Source organism: Mixophyes fleayi, chromosome 1, assembly GCF_038048845.1.
Source record: "Mixophyes fleayi isolate aMixFle1 chromosome 1, aMixFle1.hap1, whole genome shotgun sequence".
In the NCBI taxonomy this organism is placed as follows: domain Eukaryota; kingdom Metazoa; phylum Chordata; class Amphibia; order Anura; family Limnodynastidae; genus Mixophyes; species Mixophyes fleayi.
Window position 1 is genome coordinate 251055329 of NC_134402.1, and position 19537 is coordinate 251074865.

General features: G+C 34.3%; 1 protein-coding gene across 24 annotated transcripts in view; it reads right to left on the reverse strand.

Annotated features, from left to right (window-relative positions):
* The window catches only part of PTPRD (protein tyrosine phosphatase receptor type D), a 1423918-nt gene that overhangs the window by 781583 nt on the left and 622798 nt on the right, over window positions 1–19537 (reverse strand). For all 24 annotated transcript variants that reach the window (XM_075209451.1, XM_075209482.1, XM_075209417.1 and 21 more), the window contains exon 7: window positions 900–938. The gene's annotated coding sequence lies outside the window, so the exon portion shown is untranslated. The remainder of the gene's footprint in view (window positions 1–899; window positions 939–19537) is intronic.

Below are 19537 nucleotides of genomic sequence, written 5' to 3' on the forward strand. Positions count from 1 at the left end.
CTCTGGTTTTTGGGACTATATTTCCTACAATACAACACCATAGGTGAGTTTCCCTTCTGTTTGCTTTGTATATATATATATATATATATATATATATATATATACACACAAGTTAACCCGTGCATGATACTCATGCATTCTAGTCAAATTAAGATACTTAAGGTCTTAAAAAGGTTCTTGTCATTTATTTGGGCCTAGCCCAGGCCTCCTCAGGGGAAGATCGTTACTTCCCGACGCAAGCGCCCTTTTTAATGTGTGTTCATGAGGTAAAATTACCTCACGAAAATGAGTTTGACCCCTCAACTCGTAAATTTAGCCTTTACTACCCCTCCCACGGGGGGAAGGGGGGATGATGAAAGTTAACTGACTTGACTATTCTAATTTTTTTGTCAAATAATGTCAGTATACCAAATTTCAGGTCAATTGGATGAGCCCTTTCTGAGAAAATAGTTTTTTCCACACACACACACACACACACACACACTAACGCACGCCTCTAGACATGTGTGTTCATGAGGTAAAATTACCTCACGAAAATGAGTTTGAGCCCTACCAAATTTCAGCCCTTTTTGAATTTTTTTTCCCACACACACTAAGAATTTAGTAGGTCAGTGTATAACTCTGCCCAGCAGATGGCGCTGCAACTTGTTTTTTTTTTTCACACACAGACGCCACTAAGCATTTTTATATTAGATATATATATATATATATATATATATATATATATATATATATATATATATATATGTATATATATCTTAAATGTAAAACAAAAAAACAAAATCAAATGAAAAACTAACTCAGAGCATCATGTCTTTTTGCATTTCAACGCAGCTGTTTTGCTTTTCAATACACAGTAATACAGATGCTGATAAACCAGTGACAATGACTGATCTTACCTGGACTTGAAGGTTTAAAGTGCAGTAAAACCCTGAGACCTGTAAATAAAACAACATTCATTAAATTTGCAAGAAATTTAATTGCAGCAACATGTAAACAAGCCATATGACAAATCAATACTTTAAGTAATTAATAATCATGTACATTATGGTAAAATCAATTAAAGTAAGCTCAGTCAATGGCAATCTGTTGTTAGAATATATTCATAAAAAAGAATATGTCATGAATTCAATAAACACTGAAAACATACCTGCGTGCTATAATGCTACCTATAGATTAACATACATTTTCTCAGAGTACGTAGAGGTACATTATGAAATAATTGTTACCATGGATAAACAACAGGGGAATTATTTTAGAGTTAGGAACAAATTCAACTAAGGGATGCAAATGTGAATCTGCACAAACCTTTAAAATGTAGTTGCCTGCTTTTGTATGTTGCACACAAATATTTGACAGTTTTACCTTAATACTGTGATTTACAGTAGAACTAGGACATTCCCTGCCTTAACTAAATCTGTTGGCACATTTTAAATTTGCCCTCCCTGCAGTGCAGCCTGGTTTTGCCAAGGAGCAAAATTGTACATTCTTGTTGGATTTACTCCTAACTGTGAATGAGGCCCCAGGGGTCCAGTAACTGAGAATAACACACTGCATAATGATCTCATTAATAAGTAAGAGAAATTATTAAGAATGAGGTTAAATATTCCTGCATACTTTATTTTACTTTTAAAGGTAATTATGAAAGGTCTCTGTTCAAACATCAATGACTTGTATAAAAAAAGAGCAGTACCTAGTATTCTACAGTGACTTGGCTACATATATAGAAATGGCCCAACGTTTCCCAGAGCAATCCAAGTTGTTCCCATTATATACCCTAAACTTGGAACTTATTTTTCCCATAGAATTATTAGAATTAATGTAAATAGGTTGTTAGATTTCATGTAAGAACTGGCCCTTTGCTTAGAATGCTAGAAGATCCGCTCCAAGGGCTTGATTCATTAAGGAAAGTTAAGCAAAAAATTGTGTAAGTTTTCTTACTCAAGTTTTCTGGACAAAACCATGTTGCAATGCAAGGGGTGCAAATGAGTTTATTATTTTGCACATAAGGTAAATACTGGCTGTTTTTTCACGTAGCACACAAATACTTGATAGCTTATTTGTACACTGAAATTTAAAGTTGATCTAGGACAGTGTTGGCTAACCTGTGGCACTGAAACTACAAGTCTCAGAATACCCTTCCAGCAATAAGCTGCTATATATTGGCAAACCATGCTGGGATTTGTAGTTTCACAATACATGGAGTGTCACAGGTTAGCTAACACTGATCTAGGACATGCCCTACCCCAACTATAAATTTGCCATCACATTTTAAATTTAGCTCCCCCTCAAATGCAACATGGTTTTGCCTTACTTGCTTAATTTTGCTTAACGTTCCTTAATGGATAAGGCCCCAAGAGTCTATAAAAGGGTAAAGCCAGACAGAGGCAGTATTTTTGCATAGGCAATGAAGGGAGTTGGAAGCTCAGTTTCTGTAATAGGCCACAGGCATCATCACCATCATCATCATCATCATCACCATTTATTTATATAGCGCCACTGATTCCGCAGTGCTGTACAGAAAAATAACATTAAGGGGTAGATTTACAAAATCTACCACTTAATATTATTTTATTTTATTACGATATTACGATTATTATTTTATTACGATTTTCCTTCTAAAATAGAAAAGTGGAGTTGCTGCCCATAGCAAATCAATCAGATCCTAATTATAATGTATCTAGTACTTTCTCTGATGTGATAGCTAGAAGCGGATTGGTTGCTATGGTCAACGCCTCCAGTTTTCCTTTTTTGAAGCTTTAATAAATCTACCCCTAAGTATTTGGGTGCTAGTTCTAAAAAAAAGCCAGTTTAGCTGCCAAGTATGGAGCTGAGGGACAGAGACTTGTAGTGAAAAGAGGTATAGATGCTTCTCTAGTTGGAAGTTTAAATCCAGGAAATCATACAGTTCATGAGAAGAGCCATGTGACTTTATTGATATTGTTCTTTATTATATGATAAAATAAAAAAATTAAACTTTCACTTTCTCATGATCCATAAAAGTGACTTTGTATGCTAGCAACTAAAATATATAATTGAAATGTATCTGTGCTTAAATATTCAGAATATATATATATATATATATATATATATATATATATATATATATATATATATACCTTTGGATTCAAAAATTATTTTTTATCCTTAAAAGCTGAAATTTATGACACAAAATCGACCACAGGATTTATAAACAAGTGATTGAAGTGTTGGGTGCTTAGTGATCAATTACAAAATACAACAATGATAAGTTGTCCTCTGCGTGGATTGAATTAATTATTGTGCCATTGACTGTCATTGAATACATAGTACAGTGAGTATTTAGTAATAAACTTTGTAAAAGTTTAATATAAATGTCCTCTGTAAGTTCAAAAACTGTAGGTGGAGTCTTTAATGGAAGCATACAACTGCCAGTGATACCACCATCAACTGTAAAGGTACATATTTGTATTACATGTATTCATTTCAGATTTAAAAAAAACAATTGAGAAAGTTGATTCAACCAGGTTCCAGCTGCTTCAATCATGTTCAAGTTTAAATTGATACCTTAAACATGACTGCTGAACTTCAAACATAGTAGGGCCTGATTCATTATAGTTCATTCACTGTACATGCCCAGAAATAAACTATATGCCAGTGAACGCAAGAACCTCCAATTAATCATCGAGCGAAAAGGATTCTTATGACAGTCTATGATTTCATGAGCGGAGCGGGGAGGGGAATGGGTATATGCATGTAGGCAATGTACAGTAAGGGAGTGCCAAGCTCGAGAGCACCCAGCAGCATCTGATTCAAGCTTTGGGCATCTCTAAGGTACTTGATTTTCATTTGTATCATTTGCAGTTGTATCATAGTGATGATGGCCATGCATCCTAGAACATGTTTTTGCAATCAAGATCAACTGTAAAAATGCATTTTATCTACAGAAAACATTAATAACATCATGGTAGATGTATTTCATTGGAAGAAAATGGGAAAAAAAATGAAAGAAACTATTTTAAGAACAGTTTTAATTAATTTATTTTTTTAAATGATTTTCTTTAATTACTATATTATTAGGCAGTGATGTTAATTGAATATTTTTTTCCTGTGGATTCTGCTGGGATTTTATATTCCAAATTATGTATTGGACATATCCTTTTGTTTTGTGTGCCTTAATGTATCAGGCCTAGCAGTGTTCTAAGTTTGAATTAAAAATATGATAAAATTATTTGTTATTATTTAAAACTATTTTTCTAGTAGTATTTAAAAATTATACTATTAAAAAACACAAATTTTAATGTGAAAGGCGAACATCAAAAGCCAGTTGCAAATATGCCTGCGATTGGCGAATGTGAACTGAGAATGTGGAACGTAAGATTCAGATTTCTAATAAATACTATATACTTGTTTCAAACATGTATGGGTAGCTGTTTGGGTAACTGGGGTCTAAACTGTTTATTTTTATATTTTTTCCTTCGTTAATTCCAAGTTTTGTAAAATCCATATGCTTAGAACTAGCTGCAGATTACTTTTGGCCCTAGACAGTGCTCAAATTATAGCTCTCTCTACTTGATGTCACATGACACATAAGTGCTAAGCATACCTTTTAAATACAGTTGGGTAATATAGGTGCCCTTACTGTCACCAGTGCTCCTCTAAAATAAGATTGCACAAACAGATAAACAGAATATTGGAAAATGTATTACTAAATTGAAATGAAAGGCATGAAAGAGGGAGCAGCTATAGCTGTAAGTTCTGTCTCCTTAGCTAGCACAGTCTACCAGCCAAAAGCCCAAAGTAAAGCCTGCTAAAGTTTTATATATATAAAACTAAATGGACAAACAAGTAAGTTGTGTGCCTATATATATATATATATATATATATATATATATATATACCAGTTAACCCGTGCATGATACTCATGCATTCTAGTCAAATCAAGCTACTTAAGGTGTTAAAAAGGTTCTTGTCATGCATTTGGGGCTAGGCCAGGCCTCCTCAGGGGAAGAGCGTTACTTCCCGACGTAAGCGCCCTTTTTTAACGTGGTTTTGTCCACATGTCACCACCTCATCATTCTTCTCCATCACCTCATCCTTCATCTTCATCGCCACATCCTTAATCTACATCGTCTTACTGTTCTAAAACCTCTCGATACACAACGTTTCTGCTAAACACCTTATCGCTGTGCTCAATCAGTCTTCCTTGAAGGGCAGTATTCATAACCTGCACTTTCACATCACTGCTTCTCCGTACTCATGAAAATGCGACATACAATTGTCCATGACCAAACACAGGCTCTGGTAAATAAATACCCACATGGTCAAGAGTTTGAGCTCTCAAGTGGTAAATTTAGCCTTTACTACCCCTCCCACAGGGGGAAGGGGGGATGATGGAAGTTAACTGACTTCACTATTATAATTTTTTTGTCAAATAATGTCAGTATACCAAATTTCAGGTCAATTGGATGAGCCCTTTCTGAGAAAATAGTTTTTTCCACACACACACACTAACACACGCTGCTAGGCTTATATATATTAGATATATATATAGATATATATATATATATATATATATATATATATATATATATATGTATAGGTATTGATATATATGTGTGTATGTTACGTTTCTTTAACCACTGAATAGAATTAAACTGCATCGTAGGAACAAATAGAGGTTATAGGTTTAGAGTACATAATTTAACATATAGATTTTAACTGCTGCCATGAGTGATTTGACTTCACAATCAATGTAAGTAATAGAAAGATAAGTCACATGTTTTCCCATTGTTCCTTTTAATCACTGTCAGTAGAATAATGTGTTTAGGTAATACCAAATTCTCCAAAGAATAGGTAATTAGTCCGTTTGTATAGTTTCAATAATCCATAGCTAGAATGTGTAAGAGATTGTTAATGTGGTTCATCAGCATTATTTTTTATATGTTTGAAAGGAAAACATAAATATAACGCTGTGTTGTTGTATTTTAATAATATTGTTTGATATGGGAAATGTGAAAATAATTTTGATCATTCAACCTTATACAGACAATGAATATACTAATTAAATTTTAAATACGTTGCCAATTGTGACTTTATGTTTGGTCTTTATGAAGATGATGTATGTCAGCGCAATGCACTTGTCATGTATCAGACCAAAATGATAAAACAGTGCATTGTGCCTATTTTAATCTATCACAGGTTATAGGTTCACATCTTCATGTCATGGTACATCTGTGTAGACACTTTGCTTGTTCATTGCAGCTTTTTTACTGCGACCCACGCATTCATCATCATCATCACCATTTATTTATATAGCGTCACTTATTGCACAGTGCTGTACATCAGTCCCTGCCCCATTGGAGCTTACAGTCTAAATTTAGCTATTAAGTAACTCAGGACAGTAAAGAGACATTTAAAATGATCTGTAAATGCTTTTATTTTACTCTCCATCGCCACTCTGCCAAGATCCATCCATCATTGTGAGCAAAAATTACCTCCTCCACAAAATTTGCTATGTTAATCTGTAAACCCATGCACTGTGGCATAAAAACATACACAAAAGGCTCAAAAGCATTCATGCCATATCATGTCAGTTTTTTCTGGACTTTTTGCAGCATCTTATCCATTCATAAATAACCTCTACAATCTTTCTCTGCAAAGACGAGTAAGTGCATGGATTCCTGCAAGATTTAAAGAGTGTCATGTTTAGATAAAGTCCTTTACCTACAAGTTTGGCTTCTTGACCTTTGCTAGGAAATAGATGGAGGTCTATAACCTGGGATTATTACCATTATATTTTTATTCCTGTCCAGATCACTGCAAATTACTATTGTCCTGGCACTTTTTTTTTCTGGAAAATTTGCAGGTGGAAAGAAACCACTTGATAAGGTGACTTCCAATTGATTGGGTTCCGCAATCATCCAATCAGGTGTCACCATAAATTTGAGACAAAGACTTAACACTTTATCATGTTTCTTCAGGATCTCTTTACACAATCTATGTCCTGTGATTTTGTCCTATAGCAACTGATTGAACAAACCTCTTCTAAATACATGACATGAGCCATCATATACTGTGTGGCACTCCATTCATGCCATCTAGTTTAAGTCACTCAACACTCTCGTATATATGTACATTAGTGGAAGGAGCTAATAAGTCAAGTTTTGGCATACTTCATGCTGATGAGTGCCGCAACATTCCATATGACTAATACAAGTTCGCTCCATCTGTAATACTTAATTTACAAATTTTAGCTGCCAATAACTTGGTCATGATTCTCAATGAATCAGTAAAATATGTTCTCTAGAATAAGCTCAGCTTGTAAAATGTTAGTTTCATTCTATTTGTTTTCCTAGCTGAATGTGACCCCAGCAATTTGGTGATAATTTAATTCTTCCGCCAGAAGGAAAACTTTTAAAATAACAATATTCTTTAAAATGGTAGGCGATGTACATTTTGACTTACAAATTTTGTAGTACTTTATGCATAACTTTATGTAATGGCACATAAATCCATAGCCTGCTAATAATTCCAGGAGGTATTTTAATATAAGTTTCAGCTGGCACAATTTTCAGCTATTGAGAGACAATTAAAAAATAATCAGCATGATGCAGATTGTCAGAGTTTGTATTCAATCACAAATGTATACTTGAAATAAACTAAGTGCTCTGAAATGAAAATGAAATGGACTGCATTTAAATCATCGCTCAGTATTTTGAGGTTTATTTATATCATATTTCTTTTGTTAGTGTTTGACAGAGATTTCATTGTGGAAAATATTCTATATTGAAGTGCTATTTAATGAAATAAGTTAAAGGGAAACTCTACCTTAAAAGAATTCTATTGATCTGCTTTGTATATACAATTGTATCCAATTACCCATAAGGTATCAAATAGTTACTAACCCCACTAAGTAGTTGCCAAATTTTCATTTAGCACAAGTTGTTGTGAGTTGTTGTAAAATAAAAATAGAACATTTACCATATTTACAAAAAATAAATTTCCTGAAATGAATATAATATTGAGTCACAGAGTAAAATCGCAATCACAGAATAAAATACTTCTGCATCAGTCTGGAAGTCCAACAAAGATCATAATGAACAAGATGGATCACAGATATTTGAAATATCTAAATCGGGAATCCTCTAATTAAGAAACATTTAGGGGTATATTTACTAAACTGCTGGTTTGAAAAAGTGGAGATGTTGCCTAAAGCAACCAATCAGCTTGTAGCTGTCATTTTGTAGAATGTGCTAAATAAATGACCACTAGAATCTGATTGGTTGCTATAGGCAACATCTCCACTTTTTCAAACTTGCAGTATAGTAGATATACCCCTTAATGTGGGAGAAGATCTTCTGTTTTTCTCTTTGCAATATGGACAATAGTAAAAGCAAAACTTTCAGTGTATTAACATTGGAAATCATTTGTTTAAACTAATAGTGAAGTTGTCTTGGACAATGCGCATTTTAAAATTGTATGGTGAGAGTGAATACCAATGGGCTTCAGGAATTACATAGATGGATTTCAATATGAAAATTATTTAAGTTTTGTAGTTTAAATGGAAACAAATTCAACTAGGGAAGAATGGAGAATGAGTATTTTACATTATTTGAGGAGTTATTGAAATTGAAAATGTCAATTGAGGTATATAATATCAGCTGACCACTTATAATCGTTCATGTTAAATATTGAGAAAAGCTTATACTAACTAAAGTCAAAGAACAAATATTTTTTTCCAGTTCTTCCAGTTGTACTAGTAATGTCTCATCAACTCCTTTAGGTACTGAACAAGAAGGGTGGGGGGAAAGAGCCATAAGAGGTCTAAAACATGCTAAGGTCATCTGGAAAAAGCATCTTTGACAGCTCATGGTCACATTGAAAATGTAGTAATTGACAAAAAAGTAGAATTTCCTACCACGTCTGCTCAGACTCTTCCACAGCCTTCAGTCTTTAACCTCTCTCTCAAAACCCATCTACTAAAGCTTTCCCTACTACCCACACTGATGCACCCTCACAACTGTTCCAATCTTCACTCTGAGCCACACTCGGTCTTCTTGTTTCACCTGTGCCCTCTTCCAAATAGAATGTGTTTTCATGTCCGCATTTATTTTGTCTAATTTATTTATGCCTGTTTTATGTATGTCCTGTTTTCCCCATAACCTGGCAGTGTGGATCACTGTGGCACCTTACAAATCAGTAATAATAATAATAATAATAATAATTTGTCATCTGTTAAGTCTGCATGAATGAATGTCACCAAAGAATATGTCTATAGCAAACTGGAGACAGGTTTGTTGGAAAATGTTCACTACTAACAGCAGTACCAATGAAGCGGATGCTGTTGGCACTGTTATATATTCTTGTACTCAGAGTTCTTGTATTTTTTTTTCAATAACCTTTAGATTTAGATTTTAGCCTCAGTTAGATTTTTGAAAAAAAAATAAAAGGTAGGCTATCAGAATTCTATGTGTATTGTTCATTTTGAAAGATTTCACCCTTCCCATATTATAAAATGATCCTTTATGGGCAGTTCTTGTCCTTTGGTTAAATAATCAAAGGGAGCATTATTCTATTCAACAATCTAACAAGTTAGTAAATTGAAGTGTAAAGGTAGTGATAGGGGTCTCATTGAGGAAACCTTTAGCCAGGCAGTAGAAAAGTATAAGCATGTTATTTTATAGTACTAAAGAGAGATTCACAGTCACTTGCTTTTCACTTACCTTTTAGAATTCACCAATGGCTGAGAAAATTAAATGGACCACACTGAATAACTAGCATATTATCAAAGCGTTACACTATTACAAAATATGTTGACAAATAAATCCCTTCAATTCTTTAAGAGATGTTGCAGTTTTAAGGATCACTGAATAATGAGTAAATCTAAACAGGAAGAGAAACTTAAATGGATTTTGCTTTGCACATAAGTTAAATACTGACTGTTTTTTTCATGTAGCACACAAATACTCAATAGCTTATTTGTACACTGAAATTTAAAGTTGATATGTGTGTGCTACATGAAAAAACTGTCAGTATTTAACTTATGTGCAAAACAAAATCCTAATTTGCAGCCCTTGCATTGTAATATGGTTTTGTCCAGGAGACTGAAATAAGAAGTTTATCAAGTTAAGATCCTTAATGAATCAGGCCCCATGATTTTATATGTTTATGGCAATAACTCAGAATTGGCAATAGCTGTATGGTAAGTGCTGTACTACACATTTTACTGAATGGGATTGTCAATAAAACTCAAGATACAGTATGAATTGCAAATGAAAATATTTGTTTACTTAGCCTGTACCATGGTTTTTTTTGCTATTTCATCAGCTATTTATTCCTAGGGGTAAATTTACTAATCTGCAGGTTTGAAAAAGTGGAGCTGTTGCCTATAGCAACCAATCAGATCTTAGATATCATTTATTTAGTACATTCTACAAAATGACTACATTCTGATAGGCAACAGCTCCACTTTTTCAAACCTGCAGTTTAGTAAATATACCTCCTAGACAGTTAGACTGAAATGGCAAAACACGGGCCCTAATGGAAATGTTCTAATTCTCTCCAATGTTCCGCTATTGGCCATTGTGTCAGTCCTAGCCATAGCTCTTTCAAATGCCAAAATAATATTAATATCAGATTACCTACCACCATATAGTACCAGCAATGTAACAAAAAATTACACCTGTGCCAGCTCCTTCCACACACTGGTTCTTTGATTCAACAACACAGTAAAAATAACAGGCATTCAATGGCGTCTCTGCCACACAACTGAGCAACTTAGATCCCGGCTATATGGATGATTACTGATTGAGTAATTTCTAGACATGATTCTTATAACAGAGATTGGTGATTTTGTATATCATTGTTTCCTATTTGCTCTACTACACAGGCAAGTTTTAATCTTTTTGTAATGCAATGATCTCCTTCAGTCATGCAGTGCTGCAAGTTAATACTCTCATATAAACTTCAGGCAATTAATCTCATCCACAGAGTTTAAAAGGATGAGCGATTAATTGAGCATTCACCTGTTCTGGTCAGGAAATACTCATTGAAATAGAAAACACATGAAAGCTTTTTTTCCCCTTTTGGCTAATAATCTCATTAATTTATTTGCATAAAATCATGTGAAGTTGCATTCTGTTTTCTTAATGATGAATTTCATGAAATGTAAGTGCAGAGACTGAAACTCACCCGTGTAACCTTAGCTGTACTATAGTAAAGACAATTCCAAGAGGACACTAATGTTCCTGTTAATCCTTCCCAGTTACATGGAGAAAACATAAAATATATGCTATACCTTTATTTCAGATCCAAAATCAATGCCGGTTTTTCTACACATATTTTTTATCCCTAAAATTTGAAGAAGCAACTAATTATACTTTATGGTATATCGCCTGAGTTGCATGAGATAATCATTATGGAAATATTTTTTGTCCCTGTATAGTAGGTATTTTGCCAAAAAACCCTACCTGATCCCCCCCCCCATAAAATATAAATTAAAAACGCTATTCCATGTAAAACTAAAACAAAATATAAATGATGTCACTCACCCAGTGTTTTAGGCACCCCCTTTCCAGTGGCCTAATGGCAGCTCCTGCCCTTGTAATATGAGCCTGCTTCTACTTCACCTACTGTCATTTGTAGTGCCAGCACTTAGTGTGTGTTAGAAAATAGTGACAGTAAGAAGGCCGCTGACAACAAACCTACATATACGGCAAGTATAGAATCAGACTGATAATCATCAAGTGATAATGATGATAAGGCAGCACAGTGGCTAAGTGGTTAGCACTTCTGCCTCACAGTGCGGGGGTCATGAGTTCAATTCCCGACCATGGCCTTATCTGTGTGGAGTTTGTATGTTCCCCCCGTGTTTGCGTGGGTTTCCTCCCACACTCCAAAAAAAACATACTAGTAGGCTAATTGGCTGCTATCAGAATTGACCCTAGTCTCTCTCTGTCTGTTTGTGTGTGTGTTAGGGAATTTAGACTGTAAGCTCCAATGGGGCAAGGACTGATGTGAATGAGTTCTCTGTAGAGCACTGCAGAATCAGTGGCACTATATAAATAAATGGTGATGATGATGATGATGATGATGATAATTCCTGATTTACAAATGTAAAACCTGTGGAGATGAGTCTTAACACTTTTCTGATAATTTACTCAACAATTGTCACTACAACATCTTATCACCTCCATCCCAAGTTACCAACAGTGAGGGATGAATTAATGTTCATTGTTGCCAGGGGTTTGTGTTCAACTTGCTCCTGAAAGGCCATACAATTTTCACAAACCATTGTAATGTGTCAACCTGATAGTTTTCCCCCCCATTTTTTACTTTAATTCAAGTAGATAATATTTTTTTTGTTTTGGGACAGATGTGGCTTTCTTGTGCACAAGAGTTGAGTAAATATGCTTTCATCTATCATTTGTAGGTTAAAAAATGGATATTTTTAAAAATTCTATTCTGAATTGGAGGTTTGGTTGGTATTTTGGGTCATAATCACATCCAGCTCTGTGGTAGAACATGTAAACATATACTTTACCAGCAAGGGTGCTGGGGCAAACAGAATGTGGAGTTTGCTAGCCAAAATCATCTCTCTCACGAAGAGAACCACCTTATAATAAGATGTTTCCTTCTTACTATTAAGTCTGTGCTCCTCTCCCGGCCCTAGTCTATGTTTAATGCAGATCCACAGAGATTATAAATGTTCAATACAGAATACAACACAGAAGTCAAATGTAATAATTATATTTATATGATATCTATGTGCAGTTATAATACCTCCCAACTGACCTGATTTAGGCTAGACAGACCCAATTTAATGGCTTTCTCCCACCGTCTTGTTCGTGGTGGTTGGGAGATGTATTCTGTTCACTGCTGCTTTATAAAGCTGCCACTGGTGCGGGTGGCACTGATAGGGTGTTTTGAAGGTGGCTTGAGGTGGGGCAGTGCTCGTAAGCCCGGTGGGATACCCTGTGATGCGTGGTCTCCCTGCTTCTCATGTGCACAGCCAAGAAGTGTTATTGTGCAGACATGGTCCCTATTCTCCGACTTCAAACATTAGAAGGTATGAGTACTGTAAAGTATGTGCATATAAAGAGAAGACTGTGTGCTCAGGAAAAAACACACACAAAGGTATGCTTCCCTTTTTTTAATGATGAAATCAAATCAGCATGATATAAAAGATATCTGTAAACTGAGCTCAAATGTCTCCATCAAAGATGCCTTTACAACTGAACCATATGAAAGTGATTTCTCTAGCTCTGCATCCTCAGCATGAAATCCTACTGTAAAAGCCAGTCCAAAGACTTATTTCCCTTTATACAGTTTAAAGGTGCTTTTTAATCCCAGTTTATTAATAATAAGGTATTAATAAGATATTTAACTTTAGAACTCAATAGTATAACATTTTTAAAACTTGCACATTTCTGTGTATAAGAAATAAGGGATAATATCAAGAAACTAAAAAGCTATTTTGATCTTTATTTAATATCCCAAATGGTTTTTGCGATATATGTGCGCAGTGAACACACAAAGTTTATTTTTATAAATCTGACACCAGCAACTACCTTGAATCCTAAAGACAGCTATTTGTCACTGTGTGTTTTAAATATTGGCGTATACAGTAAAGTACAGTAATTCCCTGAAATAAATGCATTATTAGATTTTCATTTTCATGTTAGTTTACCCATGCCACCCATGGGACATAACAAGGGCATCTTCTATATTTGCATAACATATCCAGCCTCTGCCAGATCATAGATAATAATGTACTGATGGGACAAGACACACACATACTATCAGATTTGCTGAATTGCAATCATTTCTGAAAGCTACATACAGTATATACTGGCTACTATACAATTTTTAGATTTCATATATCAGCTTAGAAAGACAATAAGCAATCACTATCTTGTGTAAAAATGTCCAATATAATGTGAGGTGTTTTTACATTTTATTTGGAATAGGTATATACTATGCACATACTAGTACAGCATGGTCTGAAATAAATTAACAAACATGCATACCAAATGATCCTTGAGTTACAATCACATTTTTCATAATCAGACCTGCATTCATCCTATAATGCTGTGTTGTAATTGTTACACTTACAAAATGAGAGCATGCCGTATATTTTGCATTTTAGATGCGATCAATCTACATGTAATCAAGGGCTCAATGAAGAGTATCTTAATCCGCTGTGTCACATAATTTATATATATATATATATATATATATATATATATATATATATATATATACACATATACACATATAAATCTGCAAACCTAAGCTTACACAACTCTGACTAAATGCAAGACACGTTTTTTATATATATATATATATATATATATATATAGATAGAACGTGTCTTGCATTTAGTCAGAGTTGTGTAAGCTTAGATTTGCAGATTTAACTGGTCTTTAATTATGGATTGACATCTTAAGCAAAATGATTCATAATTTATGTACCAGAACACAGGCTACTGGAGAAACTTGGAGGTTGTATTAATTGAGCTCTATAGACATTACTTGGATTTTAATATTTGCCCTAGAAAATCTGTTGTGTGACATCATAATGAGCCATTACAAGACTTTTTATTTACTGCAACCAACTGTCATTTGCTCTCAAACCATGAATTGCAAAGAAAAGGGTGATTGAGGAATGTTAATACTTTACTGAAGAAGTGGGTTTTCAGTGATTATTTGAAGGTTTGAAGAGGAAAGTCTTTTTGTGTGAGGAATGGCATTCCACAAACCGGGAGCAGCTGGAATAAAGTTCTGCAACTGCAAAACGGAGCAGGTAATGAGCCTGGATAAGAGACGCAAATCAAAGATGCAGAATGGAGGTGTCAAGTTGGGAGATATTTTGAGACAAGTGCAGTTTTGTTGATGGCTTTGTATGTTAGTAGAAGTATTTTATATTGGATTCTGTGATTAACAGACAGCCACTGTAAAGACTGATAGAGTGGGTCAGCAGTGAAAGAACGATTTGCAAGGAAAACCAATCAAGTCGCTGCATGCAAAACAGATTGTAGGGGTGAGAGACTTAGTTGGGGAAAACCAGAATGAATGGTATTGCAATAGTCAATGCGGGAGATGATGAGTGCATGAATTAAAGTTTTTGTAGTGTTTTGTGTTAGATATGTGCGTATCATGTAAATGTCTTTTTAGATGTATGTAACAGGTAGGTAACTTCTTCTGGCTTGTGGGAATATTATTAGCTCTGTTTTTGAAAGATTAAGTTTAAGTTGGTAAAAGGACAACCAAGAGGAGATGGCAGACAGGCAATAAGAAAGAGAAACTAACACTGAAAGAGTGGTTAGGTAGCTCGGATGAGAACCAGGATAGGACAGAGTTCTGAAAGCCTAGGGATTTTAGTATTTTTTATGAAAAGAGAGTAGTCAACAGTGTTAAATGCAGCAGATAGATCTAGGAGAATTAGTGGCGAGTAATAGCCTTTTTTTGCACTTTGTTATCGACTAACCCAAGTCTTTTTAAATCAATAAAATAAAGAACAACTTTAACCTGACATTTTTATACCATTACTTACAGGACACTCCCCTAGATTTACATTAAAAATATTATATTTTTATATTAATTTAATTTGTAACCATAGCATTTGGGATTTTTGTACATTGAATAGATTCCAACAACTGGATTTTATTTCCAGGAATGCCTTCCTAAAGGCCAATATGTTTATGCACATTATACCTTGCAAATTAGAAAAAAAATGGTTGCTTAGTAAGCCTTACATTTAATTTAACACAAGGTAGACTAGACAAACTTAGAAGTGCCTTTTAATTGAAAGGGAGTGCAAAGTTTATTCTGAACATAAACAAGCTGAATTTTTTAACCTTTGCTTTGGATACGGCTCCAAGTTGAACACAACAACCTAATTTGGTGGTGCAGTACAGATAAACAACAATAAGTACATAATAAATAAAACAATGTAATAGAATAATAAAAAAATTACAAACTTAACATGTTCCATTTTCCCTTTTATTTCACTGAGTTGTGATGTCATAATATGTGGGAGAAATTATTAATTAAACTAACAATTATTTGACAAATTTTGTTTGCTCGTAGGTTGGTTAATAGACTGTCAGTGCAGAGACATATCTTTGTATTTTTGCACTTAGTATCTTGTATGAAATCACTCTGTGTATGCCCAGAAAGTGGGCATACAGTTTGTATGTCCATTTTGGACCTGCACAATCTGGGCACTTAAACCTAACTGTGCCTATAGAGGCGGGACTGGAGAGGAAAGTGGTGTTCTAATATTGGTCAAGTACAGCAAAGACGTGTTTACTCAATTGTGGCTCATACAGATCTGCAGAAACACACACACACATTATAAATATATATATATATATATATATATATATATATATATATATATATATATATATGTATATATATATATATATATATATATATATATATACATACACACACACATACACCTGTTAGGAGGCCTATCTATTGCATTTGTTGCAGACGCATCTCGACATGCATACAGCTCTGCACTGGGCGGTCATATGCTATTTTTCTGTGCTCTTTTGATTTTTTTTTAGTAATTTACTCAAATTTCTAACCACGTCTGCATCAGCCCCTTGAGTGCGGGGACAGGTATTACAATTCCATCTCAGACCAACAGGTTAGATCATTCACCATTATTCATCTTGTAGGCAAGAAGGTGCTTTGTGCTTGCAAGTGCTTAAAACAAAAATATGCATATTTGCTCAGTTTCACAAATCACATTTATAGTGATTATGGAAAAACATTCCAGGTACTAATCTTTAAAAGATAGAACACTTGATAAATTAGTGACAGTTAGCAACAATAAACTTGCATACTTAAACAATCCGTACGTAAATGTCAAGGTATAAATTTTATAACAGGGCTATTTCCTACATTTAATTTTTTTTACTTTGATTCAAAGTAGTATACAAAATGTCAAAAGCACTCTAAAATCAGGTATACAATATTGACTGGCTTATTCCGTGAATTAAACATGGCATTATAATTACAGGAGTGGTTTTAATGCATTGTGGGAGGAAGTTAAGGATGGGAGAAATTATTGTAAATCTGGCACTAAATGAAATCAACTTGTTTAGTTACAAAGAATAAACACATGTCTGTTTATATAGGAACATTAAAAAGAGTAGCAGAAATTGAGGAAAATGTTACAGGTCATTAGTTAACCAGTTGGAGGCTAAGCATATATCCTCAGAATATGGAAGAATTCACCTATGGCGCTGACCAGCTGCTGAAATGCTTACTATACAGGATTTCTACTGCATTTGTATGCAGTCTTCTTTGCCTTCTGATGGTTTGATAAATATATTCTTTTTTTTAAATACAAAGCTAGTTGTCTGTACATAATCTTCAGAAATACTCTTCATCTTAAAGTATTTAATTTAAGATGAAGGATTTGCTGTCAAGGTAGATTCTCATAGGAACAGCTCCAAACATTTTCAGTTCATTTCTATAATGTTGTTAAAATATTATGTGTAACAATCTGATATTAAGTAACCAAGCAAAATATAATTGGAGATACAGTTTGTATCTGTTTGTACAAGCATTTTCCTTATTGCAGTGGTATATGCATAAGCATGATAAGGACTGACGTTATTGTGTTCTGAAAATCACTACCAGTCCATGGCATCTTCTATTAGCCTTTGGCCCGGACACACAGCTCTATTGGCTCATAAAACAGAGGCCTGGCTACAAGATAGAACTGTGCACAAACTTTACTGTTGGTCTGTTAATATTGTGACACAGTATTTAAAAAAATGTTTTACTTGTCTTTGACAGAATGTACACGTTTGATCTCTTGGATTTGTTTTTTACTTATTTTTACACATTTCTTTAGTATTTAAAAGATTTAGTGCACAAAAAATAGAAGGTCATAGTGTTGGTTTCTGATCATAGTAGGTAAATTAATCCTTCCAATGCTGGTGCATATTGTGTTTACTAATCAGGACATAATCAGGACAGTTATTATTCACATCAGTCTCTACCCTATTGCAGTTTATAGTCTAAACTCTCTAACACACAAACACACACACAAACACACACACACACACACACACACACACACACACACACACACACACTAACAACACATACCAGATTTTGGGCTGTGGAAGGAAACTAGAGCACTGTTGGAAGATAAAAATTACAGATAGTACCCTGGTATAGACCCATGATCAAACCGCTGTTACTAAGCAGTGCTAGCCACTGTGCCACCATGCTGCCCTTATCCATAAAATGTTCTAAAATACCTGAAATTCCATTTACGGTATGAATAGATTTAATTCTATATTTCAGTGCAATGGAAATTAATTGTGAGTGTAGAAGCTATACTTTTACTCTAGGCCCTTTTATCAAAGAATTTTGCATGTAAAACCGAACTTGGTGTTTAGCACATCCTACAAATAGTGTTGCTGTCTCATACTAAGAAGATATGAGCTGCTTTAGTAGATCACTTAAAATTGCTCAGTTACTAATATTGCATTTAGGTGCAACATTTCCATTAAACCATAGCCACCAATCTGACACTTGCTTTCATTGGCAGACAGATAATTGCTAATCAGTAGCTATGATTCAGTGCTAATTTGTCACCTAAATTCAATATTAGCAAACATGAACCCTGCAGTGTATGTTTTATTTGTTGCTGTTGCCACTTAGAACTCTGCAGTCTGGATTTGTGGAAGAGATATGAGAGTTGGTCTTTCATTGGTTTAAATACTGCAGTCTGTATTATTTCCTAGTTTATGATGCATGAGCTGGAATTTACTGCTGGTTTGGATAAATATAGTCAATTTTCTTTATTCATTCTAAGATTATCATATAGAAATTTAGCCAAAATACAAATTCATGACGTGTATTGAAAGCCAAGTTTAAATGTAGCAGTACATGTTTGTTTGTTTTTTACCATGTATTCATATTATATCAACACTTGCACATGCTTTATACATTTATTGCAAAATAACAATTTGACTTTTTTTTCAGACATTGCTGGTATTATAAATATCAGTCTATTGGGTATATTAACTAAACTGCGGGTTTGAAAAAGTGAAGATATTGCCTATAGCAACCAATCAGATTCAAGCTGTCATTTATTTAGTACGTTCTATAAAATGACAGTAAGTATCTGGTTGGTTGCTATAAGCAACATGTCCACTTTTTCAAACCCACAGCTTGATAAATTTACCCCTAAGTGTTAGTGGTTCAGGAGAGAGACAGGAAAGCATGTTCTAGGTTTTTTTTATTTTACAGAGATAGAGCTTCCAGGGCTGCTGATAGTATACAAGTAGTGCATGCAAAGTTGAAACCTCAGATTATTATTAGGATTCTATTGGTGTGGTGTTAGAGTTATTCCCATTTATCATACAAGTCACATCTTAGTGTGGACTAAAAGAGGATGCATATGGAACACTGTGTGGAGTTTGTATGTTCTCCCCGTGTTTGCGTGGGTTTCCTCCCACACAAAAACATACTAGTAGGTTAATTGGCTGCTGATGTGAATGAGTTCACTGACGTGAATG